This window comes from Trichechus manatus, unplaced genomic scaffold (genome assembly GCF_000243295.1).
Source record: "Trichechus manatus latirostris isolate Lorelei unplaced genomic scaffold, TriManLat1.0 scaffold00016, whole genome shotgun sequence".
Lineage (NCBI taxonomy): Eukaryota > Metazoa > Chordata > Mammalia > Sirenia > Trichechidae > Trichechus > Trichechus manatus.
In genome coordinates, this window is record NW_004443952.1 from 16,282,532 (window position 1) to 16,297,309 (window position 14,778).

Genomic DNA, 14,778 nt, shown 5'->3' on the forward strand with positions numbered 1-14,778 from the left:
TTTTTTTGCAGATGGATATCCAGTTTTGCCAGCACAATTTGTTAAAAAGACCGTCTTTTCCCCATTTGATAGACTTTGGGGAGTGTCCTAGTTTTGATTTGCATTAAAGATACTGTTGGTATTTACTGGCCATATAACAAGTGCAGTTAATGCCCTCCTCCTATCTCTTTGCCTACCCATGCTCGCTGGCACCTACTATAGGTAGCTTCCAGCATGTGGACAGTCTCCCACCCCAAACACATTTTTTTCTGCCTAAGGACTTTCTTGGCACCATGACAAGCTTGCAGTTCAGTACTCAAGTACAGGGGTATTGGTACCATTGGGACAGGGGGCAATTCTCAACCAATGGGAAATGTAAGTCAGTGGACAAATAATCGTTTTCCCATCCTTCAGTGTGATGACTATGAGCAGAGCTGACCCTGCTTTTGCACCACTTGAGCTTGGCTGACCCTGAGAGTGAGTGCCTCCTTAAATTTTGTGCCCTAGGTGCTCCACTCACTCACCCAAGTCCTGGCCCTAATTCCTGAGGCAAACTCCTCATAGTTTCTTAGAAGGTACACAGTGGGACTGAGTCCCATTAGCCCATACTGGTAAGCTTCTTCTTAATGTACCCTTTACTGGTATTTATCCTTTCTCTGTCTTACTTTTCCTACTTCCTCACTGGTGTTTCCTGTGATTATGTTTCAAATAGATTTGTTAGCTGCCATCAAGCCAGCCCCTGACTCATGGCAACCCCATGCACAATGGGATCAGACCTTTGTGATCTACAGGGTTTTCACTGACTGATTTTTGGTAGCAGATTGCAGGCCTTTCTTTGTAATCTGCCTTAGTCTAGGAAGTTCTGCTGAAACCTGTTTAGAATCCTAGCAACACTTAAGCCTCCACTGACAGATGGTTGGTGGCTATGCCTGAAGTGCCGTGGCTGGGAGTCCAACCCAGGTCTCCCACATAGAAAGTGAAAATTCTACCCCGGAACCACCACTGCCGCCCTCAAACGGAGTACCTACTCCCAATTCCTTCTCAGCTTTTGCTTCTAAGAAGCCCAAATTAAGGTCGCCATTGCTTAGAAATGACCTTTTTTCCTCCTAATAAGTAATTTATTTATGCTTCTAAGAGTACTTTGTGAAGTGATTCCAATAGCTGTAAAAACTTACCTCCTCTGAGGCAAAGCTGGGACTTAGACGCCTCTGGCACTCTGGGTTGGGCAATTACTTCCTTCCAAGGGCCCCTCCGTACAAGTTCAAACACATACACGTGGACACTTTTTGTTTTTTGGCTGATTGACAAAGGTGTTGGCCATGTTGTTCCTGGTGTTTTTTGGTGGAAAGGCATTTGGGGATGTGTGAGGAGGAGATAAAGACCATAGAAGGATAGGAAAGCAAGAATTGTCTGAATAATTTTTTCACAAAAAGACTGGGGAGGCTTGGGGCGTGCACAATCCTGCTCCAGGGCCAAGGTGGCCAAGGGCACAGTGAGTGACACATACCCTACACCCTCCTTTCTTACCTAGGCCCCAGCCACAGTCCTCAGAGAATAATGCTCATTCAGAGACAGAGAGCGGTCAGTAGAAAAGTCTAGAACTCGATGGAACATCAGCGCAGGCCAGAGGAGCCACACTAGCAGCAAGGAATGGCTGAGGGGGCAACAAAGAGTCTACACCTCCTTTAAGGGGCTTGTGGGCTGCAGATTGTCCTTGAGCAGAAGAACATGGGGCAGATCATGAGTAGGGAAGTCTCTGGGAGAGAGATAAATTCCTGAATGAGCAGGTGGAGACAGAGAGCTGACAAAATTTAGGAGATTTTAATAATGTGAACCAATTTGTACTTAGAGTCCCTGAGTGCTACAGATGGAAAGGTTGGAGGCTAAAGTCCACCCAGAGGCACCTTGGAAGAAAGGCCTGGTAATCTACTTCTGAAAAATCAGCCACTGAAAACGCGATGGAGTACATTTCTACTCTGACACACATGGGGTCCACATGATTTGGAATTGACGAGACAACAGCTGGTGGTAATTTTCACAGGCAGGTGAAACCTGGGGTATTTAGCTATGTGATATATGCTATCAGCTTGCTGGGATCCACATGATTTAATTATCCTGTTCTGCAAAAAGCCTGGCTGTCCGATAACCTGGGCTCCAGCTGTGTCACTTTAAATAACCTGGGGCGAGCCGCTTGACTTCTCTGGTCTTCAGTTTTCTTCATCTTATAATCACCTCTATGGCAAGATGAAGGCTTCCTGATCCTAACATAACATAATCTTTCACCAGGAACTGCTGCTAGACATCCTGAGCTTAGAGAATGTCGCATCATTTGACTCCTGTACCTATGTTCAGAAGTGACCCAAAGGCCTGAGATCAGCTCTTTTATGGTGCTGTTGGGTGAAATGACAGGTTATGGCCAGATAGTATGGAAATGTATGTCCCACATTGAAGCTTTATCTTAAACATGCAAGAGACAACTCTTAACTTAAAGTATTATTGTCCTTGAGCCACCATACCTTTGCTGAGTTCATTCTAGATCATAAATTTAAGCATGAAACAGTTTGCCCAACTGGCAACTAACTGCACCCATTTGTGGTTAGTTTGGAAGGAACCTGAAAGTGCCTCTTACAGCTGTCTGCTTATTCTCGATCTGTTCTCTGATTTCTCTCCCATGCTTTACAACTGACACCTTCTTATTATTTTTACTCCCCACAGAGCTGGCAGATTGCTGTTTCAGAAAGTTAAATGGAATGCTTTCGGTGGGGGTGTGATATCATGGTGTCCCTGCTTTCTAGGGTGAACATCCACTTCTGCAGTGCAGAGATCTCTCGGGGTTAGCAGGCCTCTCCAGGCTCAGGCTGTGCTCCGGGTGGCACGGCAGGACTGGCTGTGAACTGTACATTCGTTTCTGATTAGCAGCCAGGCTGGACCAGGATCACACAAGATCAGCAGCCTGACAACAGCAACATGCTGCTTTTCAGAAGTAATTTTTTAAGGAAGGAGGTTGTCCTCAGGGGGTGGGCAGGGCTGTGAAAAGAAAACAAAATCACATGTGGCCTAATTGGAGGGCCAGTGGGAAGGCACATGATGAAAAAGTAACTTGGAAAAGCATATTATTAATTTCTGAATACGTCAAGACAATGGGATAACAATATTAGCTAATACATATTGAATGCCAACTGCTTATCAGCCATGCTCCCCGTACTTTTACACATATTAACTCATTCATTTTTACCACAAACCTGTGCAGAGGGTACTATTGTTATCCTTGCTTAATAAATGAGAAAACTAAGGCACAGAGATGGTAAATAACTTGTGAATAAATAACAGGGTCGCTCAGCTACTCAAGGGTCAAGGCTGGGATTTGAACCAAACCAGGCCATTTGGCTTCCTCACACTAACTTAACTTTATACTACTGCCTCAAGAGCAGGGCTTCCAACCACTTCATTCCGGTTCAACCCCCTGCTGAGAATTTGCATTAGGGATCTTATTAAAAATGTAGATTCTTTTTTTTTTCCCCCCGTTTTTTTAAAAAAAATTGTACTTTAGATGAAGGTTTACAGAGCAAATTAGTTTCTCATTAAACTATTAATATACATATTGTTTTGTGACATTGGATGCCAACCCCAAGACATGTCAACACTCCCCTTCTCTACCTTGGGTTCCCTGTTACCAGCTTTCCTGTCCCTCCTGCCTTCTCGTCCTTGCTCCTGGCCTGATGTGCCCATTTAGTCTTGTTTTGTTTTATGGGTCTGTCTAATCTTTAGCTGAAGGGTGAATCTCAGGAGTGACTTCAGTACTGAGTTAAAAGGATGTAGAGGGGCCATATGGAAATCCTGGTGGGATAGTGGTTAAGAGCTATGGCTGCTAAACAAAAGGTTGGCAGTTCAAATCCACCAGGCATTCCTTAGAAACTCTACGGGGCGGTTCTACTCTGTCCTTGAGGGTCGCTATGAGTCGGAATCGACTAAATGGCAATGGGTTTAGGGGCCATACTCTTGGGGTTTCTCCAGTCTCTCTCAGGCCAGTGAGTCTGGTCTTTTTTGTGAGTTAGAATTTTGTTCTACATTTTTCTCCAGCTCTGTCCAGGACCCTCTGTTATGATCCCGGACAGAGCAGTAGGTGGTGGTAACCAGGCACCATCTAGTTGTACTGGACTCAGTCTGATGGAGGCTGTGGTAGTTGTGGTGCATTAGTCCTTTGGACTAATCTTTCCCTTGTGTCTTTGGTTTTCTTCATTCTCCCTTGCTCCAGACAGGGTGGGACCAGTGGAGTATCTTAGATGGCTGCTCACAAGCTTTTAAGACCCCAGATGCTACTCACCAAAGTAGGAAGTAGAACATTTTCCTTATAAACTATGTTATGCCAGTTGAACTAGATGTCCCCCAAGACCATGATCCCCAGCCTTTGTCCAGTAACTCGGTCCCTCAGGGAGTTCGGATGTGTCTATGAAGCTTCCATGACCTTGCCTTGGTCAGGTTGTGCTGACTTCCCCAGTACTGTGTACTGTCTTACCCTTCACCAGAGTTACCACTTGTCTATTATCTAGTTAGTGTTTTTCTCTTCCCACCACCCCCACCTTAAAAAATACTGATTCTGATTCAGTATACCCGGGAGTGAAAATGTAAATTCTCAGTAGGGAATTTGCATTTGCCTTTGAAGCCCTGCTCAAGAGCAAGCATGTTTCCATTCAAGGGGCAAATGAAGAAAGGAGCCTCTATAATTATAAGCATATTTCAGGCCACAATAGAAGTGAAGGGGACACAGTGAATCCAAACCCTTTGGCACAGCTCCTAGGCTTTTCCTGAGCTAGCATTGGGAAACCTTTGCTGCCATTCTCCACTAAGCCCTTATCCTAGGCTCCAGCCACAATAAGGTACTTTGCCTGCACCCACTTTGTTTTTATTAACTCCCTGTGCTTTTATACCTTTGTATGTTCTTCTTGGAAAATTCCTCAGCTTTTTAGACATAGCTCAAATGTCATCTTCTCTTTGAAACTGTCTTAGATTTTCAGGTTGCATTGTTGCTCATTCATGCTTCCTTAGCACATGGCTTACACCTTCATCATAGCTTGTTTCCCATTTGTTGTGGCTTGCTCTCTCTCTTTCCCCACTAAGCTGTGAGCTCTTTCAAAGCATGGGTAGGATCTCGAACAATGAATGGGACATTGCTGGAGCTCCATAAACGTTTATTGGAAGAATGCCTAAAGCAATTGTTACCATCATTAGATAATTTTAGGCATTCAGAGATTACTCTTCAATTTTATGTAAAGAACTTTACTTTTGATTGTAGTTATTCTGATAATTTTCTTAATCCTTTCTCTTATTTTGGCTTGTTTGTATAAATTATTGACACTTTATAAGTATTTGACTATTTGATGACGATACTAAAATATGAATTAAGTAACCATTCTAATAATGATGATGTTGATGATAAAACACACACACAGGTAACAACCTTATTTGCAGGATTTCATTTTACTCGGATCCACAATCAACACCCACGGAAGCAGCAGTCAAGAAATCAAATGACGCATTGCCGTGGGCAAATCTGCTGCAAACAACCTCTTTAAACTATTAAAAAGCAAAGATGTCACCTTGAAGACTAAGATGAGCCTGACCCAAGCCAAGGTGTTTTCGATAGCCTCATATGCATGTGAAAGCTGGACAATGAATAAGGAAGACCAAAGAAGAATTAATGCCTTTGAATTATGGTGTTGGCAAAGAATATTGAATATACCATGGACTGCCAAAAGAACAAACAAATCTGTCGTGAAAGAAGTACAGCCAGAATGCTTCTTAGAAGCAAGGATGGAGAACTCCATCTCACATACTTTGGACATGTTATCAGGAGGAACAGTCCCTGGAGAAGGATATTGTCATGGATTGAATTGTGTCCCCCCAAAAATGTGTGTATCAGTTTGGCTAGGTCATGATTTCCAGTATTGTATGATTGTCTACCATTTTGTAATCTGATGTGATTTTCCTGTGTGTTGTAAGTCCTATCGCTATGATGTAATAAGATGGATTAGTGGCAGTTATATTGATGAAATCTACAAGATTACAGAGTGTCTCAAGCCAATCTCTTTTGAGATATAAACGAGAGAAGCAAGCATAGAGACACAGGGGGACCTCATACCACCAAGAAAGCAGTGCCAGGAGCAAAGCGTGTCCTTTGGACCTGAGGTTCCTGCACTGAGATGCTGCCAGATCAAGGGAAGACTGATGCATCACGGAGACCTTCCTCCAGAGCTGACAGAGAAGAGAAGGACTTCCCTGGAGTTGACGCCCTGAAGTTGGACTTGTAGCCTACTAGACTGTGAGAGAATAAACTTCTCTTTGTTAAAGCCATCCACTTGTGGTATTCTGTTATAGCAACACTAGATGACTAAGACAGACATCATGCTTAGTAAAGTAGAGGGTCAGTGAAAAATGAGACGGAGTGACACAGTGGCTGCAACAATGGGCTCAAGCATAACAACGATTGTGAGGATAGCGCAGGACCTGGCAATGTTTTGTTCTGTTGTGCATAAGGTCGCTATGAGTTGGAATCGACTTGACGGCACCTAACAACGACAACACCCTTATTTGCAGGGCCAGTGATGGAACCTTTCCTTTCCATTCTACCAGGTAGCCACGTATGCAGGTAGAACCTGTAATAGGATGTATTGTTCCTATCCTTGCTACAAAAGAGCTTTGGAATTTTTGACACAACTAGTGAGCATCTGGGTTTCTTAAACAGAGTCTTTAAAAATGAGATTAGTTTGAGAATAATTTAATTCTAATATACAGACAAACCACTAGTTTACTAAAGAGTTAATGTTACAATTAATTACAAATTCTGCCTTTGTTACAAGTACGGCTCCAAACTCTCCCTAAACAGGTTGCTGACAGAGCAAAAGTGTGGTTCAGGCCACAATTTCTTTTATGATTTCTCCTGCTTTGTTATGGCGCTTACCATCTCCTGCTGCAATGAATCATGAATTCCATTAAGGCTTTGCCGCTGATTTTTAGATTCCTTTCTCAGTCGTGCTTTTCTTTTACTATGTTTTTTTTCGCTTGTGCAGTTTATTCTTTTGCATATTTATTTTCTTTTCTGTAATTTGTTTCTCTGATTCTCCCCAACACCGACCCCTATCATGGGGGCCCTTTGCCTCCACCTTTACCCTGCAGGTCACATTTAGGGCAGCCTCCACTTGTCTCAGCACTCATCCTATTTATTCACTAAACTATTCTTTGGAGTGTGTGGGGTCCAAATCAAGACCTCTCCTAGTAATTAACTCTTGCTTTTTAGAAAGGCCATTTTCTTGCTCTTTGGGGGATAGAAATGGAATTCTTAGCAAAGCCTCATCAGGGGGAGTCTCTCCCCCACCTCCGTCCCTAATCTTCCCACAAAGAATCAGAACAACCCCCCTACCCAGATAGCTGGTCTTCTTCACTTTAAAGCTCAGCAGAACGCTTTAGTTAATGTTCTCCTGTGGTTGTGTAAAACTGGCTCCCTGCTGATAGAGAAACACTTTTGAAAAAAGTTTTAATTACCAAACAATGAGTATAGCAGACTGCCCTGACCCTTACCTCCCGTGAGCCTCTCCCCCTCAGGCTGGGGTGAAGGTGACTGGTAGTAATAAAGTTGAATGTTTAATAATTTATGTAAGTGCTTGAAGAAATTGGGTTGAATATTTCTGTAATCTTGAAATGGAGAAAGAATCTCTAAACATCAAAGCCAGAAACCCTAAAGGAAAAGATTTAACAAAGTTAAAAAAAAAAAAAAAGATAGCAATCTGGAAAAAATATTTGCAAAATATGTAAGAGTTAGGGAATTAAAACACTTTGTTTAACAAGAACTTTAACAAATAAATAAAATGATAAACATGCAGATAAAAAAAGGTCAAACATGAAAAGACGTTTAATCTTACTCAGATTTTTGTGTAAGTTTAATTTAGACACAGTAATCAAGGAAAATATAAATCAAAATAATAAATTTGGACATTATTTAAAAGACTGATAAGAATGTTGATAAAAGGATGACAAGCTGGGCATACTCGTAGTAATATACATCTATTGGAATGGCTAAAGTAAAAAGTACTGACAATGCCAAATGCTGACAAGGATGCAGAGCAATTGCAATTCTCATACATTGCTGGTGGAAAAGCAAAATGGTACAGCCTCCGTAGAAAACAGTTTGTCATTTTCTTATAAAGTTAAGCATACACTTACCACACGACCCAGCAGTCCCACTCCTGGCTATTAACACTAGAGAAATGAAAATATATTCACGCAAAAGCCTGTATATGAATGTTTATAGCAGCTCTATTCATTACTGTGAAAAAAATAAATGTCCTTTAATTGGTAAATGGATAAACAAACTGGTACATCCATATAATGAAATACTACTTAGCAATAAAAAAAAGAACTATTGATATGTACAACAATGTGAATGAATCTCAAATGCATTATGTAAGTGAAAGAAGCCATTCTCAAAAGGTTTCATATTATATGATTCCATTTGTATGACGTTCTCAAAAAGACAAAATTATAGGGGCGGAGAAGAGATCAGTGGCTGATAGAGGTTGGGATGAGGGTAGGATGTGGGAGTTTAGGGGAGACAAAACTGTTCCATATCCTGATTATGGTGGTGGTAACATGAATCTGCTGGCGCAGTGGTTAAGAGCTTGCTAACCAAAAGGCTGGCAGTTCGAATCTACCAGCTGCTCCTTGGAAACCCTTTGGGGCAGTTCCACTCTGTCCTATAGGGTCACTAGGAGTCAGGATCGACTCAGTGGAAATGGGTTTGGTTTTTTCTTATAACATGAATCTGTACATGTGTGAAGATTCGTAGAACTGTATACCAAAAGAAAAAAAAAGATAAATATTCTCTGATTGTCTTATTTACCTAGTGCTCTCATAATAAAAGATACCATAAGTGGGTGACTTTAAAGATCAGAAATTTATTTTCTTACAGTTCTGGAGGCTAAAAGTCCAAATCAGGGTCTCACCTGCTTCTGTGGGCCTCTAGTTTCTTGTGACTGCGGGCAATCCTTGGTGTTCCTTTGCTTGTAGACGATAGTCACATGATGTCTGTCTTCCCTCTGTGTGTATGTCTCTGTGACTATTCTGCTCTTTTTATAGGACACCATTCAGAAGTGATCAGGTTTAGGACTCACCCTACTCCAGTATGATCCCATTAACATAACAAAAGAAAACCACTGTTTTCAAACAGGGTCATGTTTACAGTTACAGCGATTAGACTTCAACATAACTTTTTGGGGGACACAATTCAATTCATAACAATGATAATTTAAAAGCTAAAACAAAAGGAAGAATTCTCATACTCTGTTCATGAGAGTATACATTGTTGCCGTGTTTATGGAGGGCAATCTAGCTATATGTATAAAAATATAAAATATATCTAGTCTGTGACTTTACAGTCCTGCTTTTGCAAAAGCATTCTAAGAACTTTTTGGGTATGTGTGCAAAGATAGTACAAGGATGGTCATGGCTACATTTTTTTATGATTATGAGAAAAGAATACAAACTAAATGTCTGTAGGGATTTGCTTTCAAATCATGATACATATGTACAGTGAAATATTACACATACTTTGAAAATAATGATATAAATCTGTATTTATTAACATGGAAAAATCCCCATGATATATTATGTAGTGAAAATAATAGTAGAAATAGCATGTATGGTATAAACTTGTTTTTAAAAATGAAAGTATGTGTCCAAATATACATTTATTCATAGAAAAACCCTGGAAGAATGTACACCAGATACATTAACAGAAGTCATCTCTGGGTGGTGGGCTTATAGTGATTCGCACTTTCCTCTTTGTACCTTTTTCATAGTCTTTTTATTTTTATACGTTTGTTACTGTCTGAACCTTTGACTCTGAGCATGTATTATTCATATATTTTAAAATTTGATTTCCATTTTTTACAAAGCACGTGCAAAGTTTAAAGGCTTGTTTTTTAGACCACTATAAAATTTTTCCAAATAAAACAGATCTATTCAAATATCATGTACCAACACCCCTCCCCCCACCCCCACCAGAGTTCCCTTCCCAAGTACACTATAAAAGAGAACATTTCTGGGACTGTGCAATATTATTTCCACTGTTTGACTTTTCACCCTTCACTATGTATGGGTTACAAACATTCTTCCACATTTTTGTCATCTTTGATATTTACAAATGTAATTCTTGGGCTGAAGAAACATAATCTCAAGGTGTCTATATGATTAAACATCAAATAATGCAGCCTGTTTAGTATAAAGTGTAGTTCTATGCATATGACAATCAGGGGGATGAAATGAAAAGGTTATTTATTACTAAATTTAGAAATTGTGTCCTAATAGATTGATGGTTGATTTAAATATAACTTCTTGTCAAGCATCTGTTTGTAGAATCAAATTACTATGACTCTACAGTTTCCTTGAAGTCTGGTAGTCTCACATTTCTGTTTGCCTTTGTGTGGTTTTCAGAAACGAAGAGTGTGAAACTGCAAATTTAGTTTCCATTGTATCATTTTTTATGACACACTGGTTAGTTCATAGAAATATAAGGTGACAAACAAATTGTCTGGAGAAGAAATAATTGAACTATCTGGTCTTTGTCTCATTGAATCTTAGTTTATTACAAACTCTCTCTCCCACACACTGAAGGTTCATTTGGGAATGCTTTTGTCTCCGCAGCTGCCCATATGTTTTTCTGATCAGTCTCTTCTCCAACTTTTCCTTATCATCCACTCCCAGTGGAGTGCTGACTGTTTTTTCATCTTGCTTCCTTTGTTTATCTCCAAAGTTCAGTTCAGTAAACAAAGTGGCTTGGATCAAACTTTGGGCTCTTATGAGTTTGGATGTGGTCTCATTTTTAGTTCTCAGAAGACAGAGTTGCTCCTGACCTCTGTGACTCTTCCCTGCTGATTTTACTAGGCCTTTGATGCTGGTAAAGGGGTGCAATTTTTGAGGAAGTGGTGTTGCTTTTGATAGAGGTGGTAATGCCCTTTATTGCTTTGTGACAGAAGTTGTGATCAATTACAACTATCAGTGCATGCCTAAAAAAACGAACTTAGACCAGTCTGTTCAACAAAAATAGAAACTCAAGGTTCCGATCTTCAAGGAAAGATGTGACTCTGATGCAGAAATGAGAGTTTGGCTATACTGTTGTAAAAACGGCGTGGGGGCAGTGTCTGACCTCCTCCAACCCCACAAGGGGGAAGGAGAACCACGATCAACAATGCAAGGCTGACTCCCATGAGATGGCGGTCAGACAGCCTCCTCTGCCATCTTTACCAGTTCTGACACCAACCATCCCTCCCACAGCACTCTCTACTTCTCTGCTGGGTTCAGTAATTCATTGCAATGGCCACATAGACCATACTTACAATTATAACGTTTATTAGGGAAGTAACAGTTACAATTCAGGCCCAGGAACACTCAGGATAGCAGTTCTTCCATCAGGACAGCCTCTTCCCAATCGTGCTCACGGGTACACCTCTCTCTGGCCCTCAGTCTCTGCCCCAAAGCACTCAACTTTCTCTTTCCATGGGCCGGGAAGCCCACCGAGCTGTCTCCTGCTGCCAGGTCTCTCCTGCCACTGCTTCTCACCATCTTTAGGGTTACAGCTTCTCTCTCTCCCTGTCTTTTGGTCTCCTGCTTCCAGGAGCTTCTCAGCACAGGGGTCCTGGGTCCAAAGTATGTGCTCTCCGCTTGTGACTGTTCTTCCTTGGTGGTTGTAGGATCTTCCCCATCCCCCTCATTTAATGTAAGAACACCCACAAAAGCATGTAAGTCACTCACTTCATGCCTTTATCTCCCCTCCCCCCCCGTCCTGTTTTAGATAGCCAATGTTTAAATTGTCCGTCCCTATCAAACCAGTACTCTGAGGAGACAAGCATGTTCCTTGGACTTAAAGAATCTTCTGTTCCAGTTAGAACTTCAAGCATCTGCATCCATAAGCAAAGTCCAGTCCAGAGCAAGCCATCAAATTTATACAGCAATCTATGCCAGCTCATGGTATCAAATATCTTTCTCTTCATTCGGTCGGGTTCTGGTCAGCTCATCCCTAGCCATCCAAGCTAGGTCACAATGGGTAGCAGCATTAAGCTTGAGAGTTCACACACACCTCCTGGCACTTCAGACAGTCCCTTCACACACTCTCATCCCTAGTCCCCTTGGGCTAGGTCAATGGGTTTATCTTAGGCTGGGTTCTCTAGAGAAGCGAAACCAGTAAAGCGTATAAATATATATATATTGAGAGATTTATATCAAAGAAATAGCTCACGTGACTGTAGAGGCTGGAACATCCCAAGTCTGTGGATTAGAATAGAGGCTTCTCCTGATTCACATAGCTGCGGGTGCTGGTGAACCCAGGATTGGCAGGTCAGAAAGCAGGGCTATTGCTTAAAGGCTGTGAAGATTGACAAATCCCAAGATGGGCAGATAAGCTGATAGCCTAAGTTCCGAGAACCGGAGGTCAGATGAACAGGAGGCAGCCACAGGATCCAGAGTAAGCAAAAAGCCAGAACGTCTGCTTATATTCAGATGTAGGCCACACCCCCAAGGAAACTCTCTTTCAACTGATGGCTACTCACTCACAGTATACTCAGTCATGGGAGTGATCACATATAAACACTGAGAATCATGGCCCAGCGATGTTGAAACAGAATCTTAACCATCACAGGGTTCTACCTGCAAACTTCAGAAGTCCAACAACTACTTTTGCTTTTGACCAGGCAGCCCTTCCTCTCACTCTCATCCCTAGCTCCCATGGGCTAGGTCAACATGTGCCAGTGGAACATGTCCAAAGTCAGCCGGTCTCTTCCTTGCTGCAATTGTAAATGAATCATCAGCTGGATTTAATTTCACCAAGATTTAGGTAAGTCACTGCCTACTACACTCACATGCTTGGTCACTTCTCCTAACACATTCTCAGAGTGCATAATGCACTAGTTTCTCCCTACCCCCAAGACCTTCTTGTTTAGGAGGCAAAAACTCAGAAGATTACAGAGGTTTGGCAGGTAGTGCCAATGAGTAAAGCAGGCTGTTAGAAAAACAGAAATTAGTAGGGACTTTGGCAAAATGGAAATACCATACTCCTTCTAAAGAGAGTCCCTTTTCAGCACTAGCCAATTGTTGCTGTGTGGGAATAGACCTTATGTGTTTAGATCTTCCACCTTTTTGACAGAAGCAAGAAATAAAGATTTTCGTGTGATATTTCCAATTTTATTGACTAATTCAAATAAAATACCAATGCTCTTCAGCCTGAACCATGTGTCTGAAGCTGGATGTGGCCAGTGGGCTGCCAGTGTGCCACCTCTGACAGGTACTAATGCACATTAACTTTGGGAGCCCAAGGGCATGGTCCAGATGAAAGCTGTTCTGAGGTTAAGACCAGGTGAACATAATGTCAGCAGTGGACACGGGTACATGGGACTTTGTGGGACCTGTCTTTAGTGGTTCTGCTGTGTGTGACAGAGAAAATGCTTGCTAAAATTGGAGCCTGATGGTGAACTGACTGGTTTCTTTAGATCTCTGAAGAGGTCCCTGGGGATCTTAGGGAATTCCAGGAGAGGGAGGGAGATCTCAAGAGATACTGAACTTCCTGTTAATAGGCAGGTGGGGATTTGAGTGATTAAATACAAAATTAAAAAGATTTGAACTCCAAGCTAGTGAAACAGTTCATACTGGTTAACTTAACTGAAAACACCAATTTAAAAATACACAGATGGAAATTTTGGAAAGGAGCGACATTTTTTAAGTTATTGTTGGTTGTTGAAGGACAGTTATATTATTGCTTGGAGTAAAAAAATCATTGCCATCAAGTCAATTCCAACTCATAGCAGCCCTACAGGACAGAACTGCCCCATAGGGTTTCCAAGGAGCCACTGGTGGATTCGAATTGCCAACCTTTTGGTTAGCAGTCAAACGCTTAACCACTGGGCCACCAGGGCTCCAAATAATAATAATATTATGATAATAATTGGTAATAGTAATAATAACAGCTGTTATTTATTGAGCACATTTATTTATTTGTTTGTTATTGTGCTTTAGGTGAAAGTTTACAGTTCAAGTTAATTTCTCATTCAAAAATTTATACACATATTGTTTTGTGACATTGGTTGCAATTGAGCACATTTATAGACCATATGCCAGGCACAGTACTAAGTGTTTCACATGCACTAACTCTTCTAATACTCATAGCAACCCTATAAGGTAGGTTCTACTATTACCTCCATTTGACAGATGACTAAACTGAGGTAAAGAGAGGTGATGTAACTTGCCCAAGGACACACAGCTATGTTCTCCAAATAAGAGGGATACATCAGAAGATCATACAAGCAGGGCGGTTTGAATATACATAATTTTCACTTAGCAGTGGACCCCTAGGATTGGTTTAAAATCCTCTCAATTTATTTTCTTTTACAATTTATAAACCTGCTCACCTAGGCCTATTCCCTAGAACACAATGTACTAGCTGTCTTAACCATTTTCATCTCTCTTCTATTATTTGCTAATGTGTGTGCATGCTTTTGAAATATGTTAGAGTTTGCTGTTTACATGTGGTAATTTATGGTTTGCCTTTCTGCAGTTGTAAACTATCTCTTTCCATTATTTATCTCCAACTCTCTGTTTTTAATACTATATTTCTTAGTTTAAAAACAGCATGCGTTTATCCTAGAATTTTTGAAAATACAGACATGTGTGAAAAGAATCATTCCTAATCCCACCATCCACAGAAAATCACTGTTAACATTTAGGTGAGTTTCTTTCCAATCCTCTCTATGCACATATATT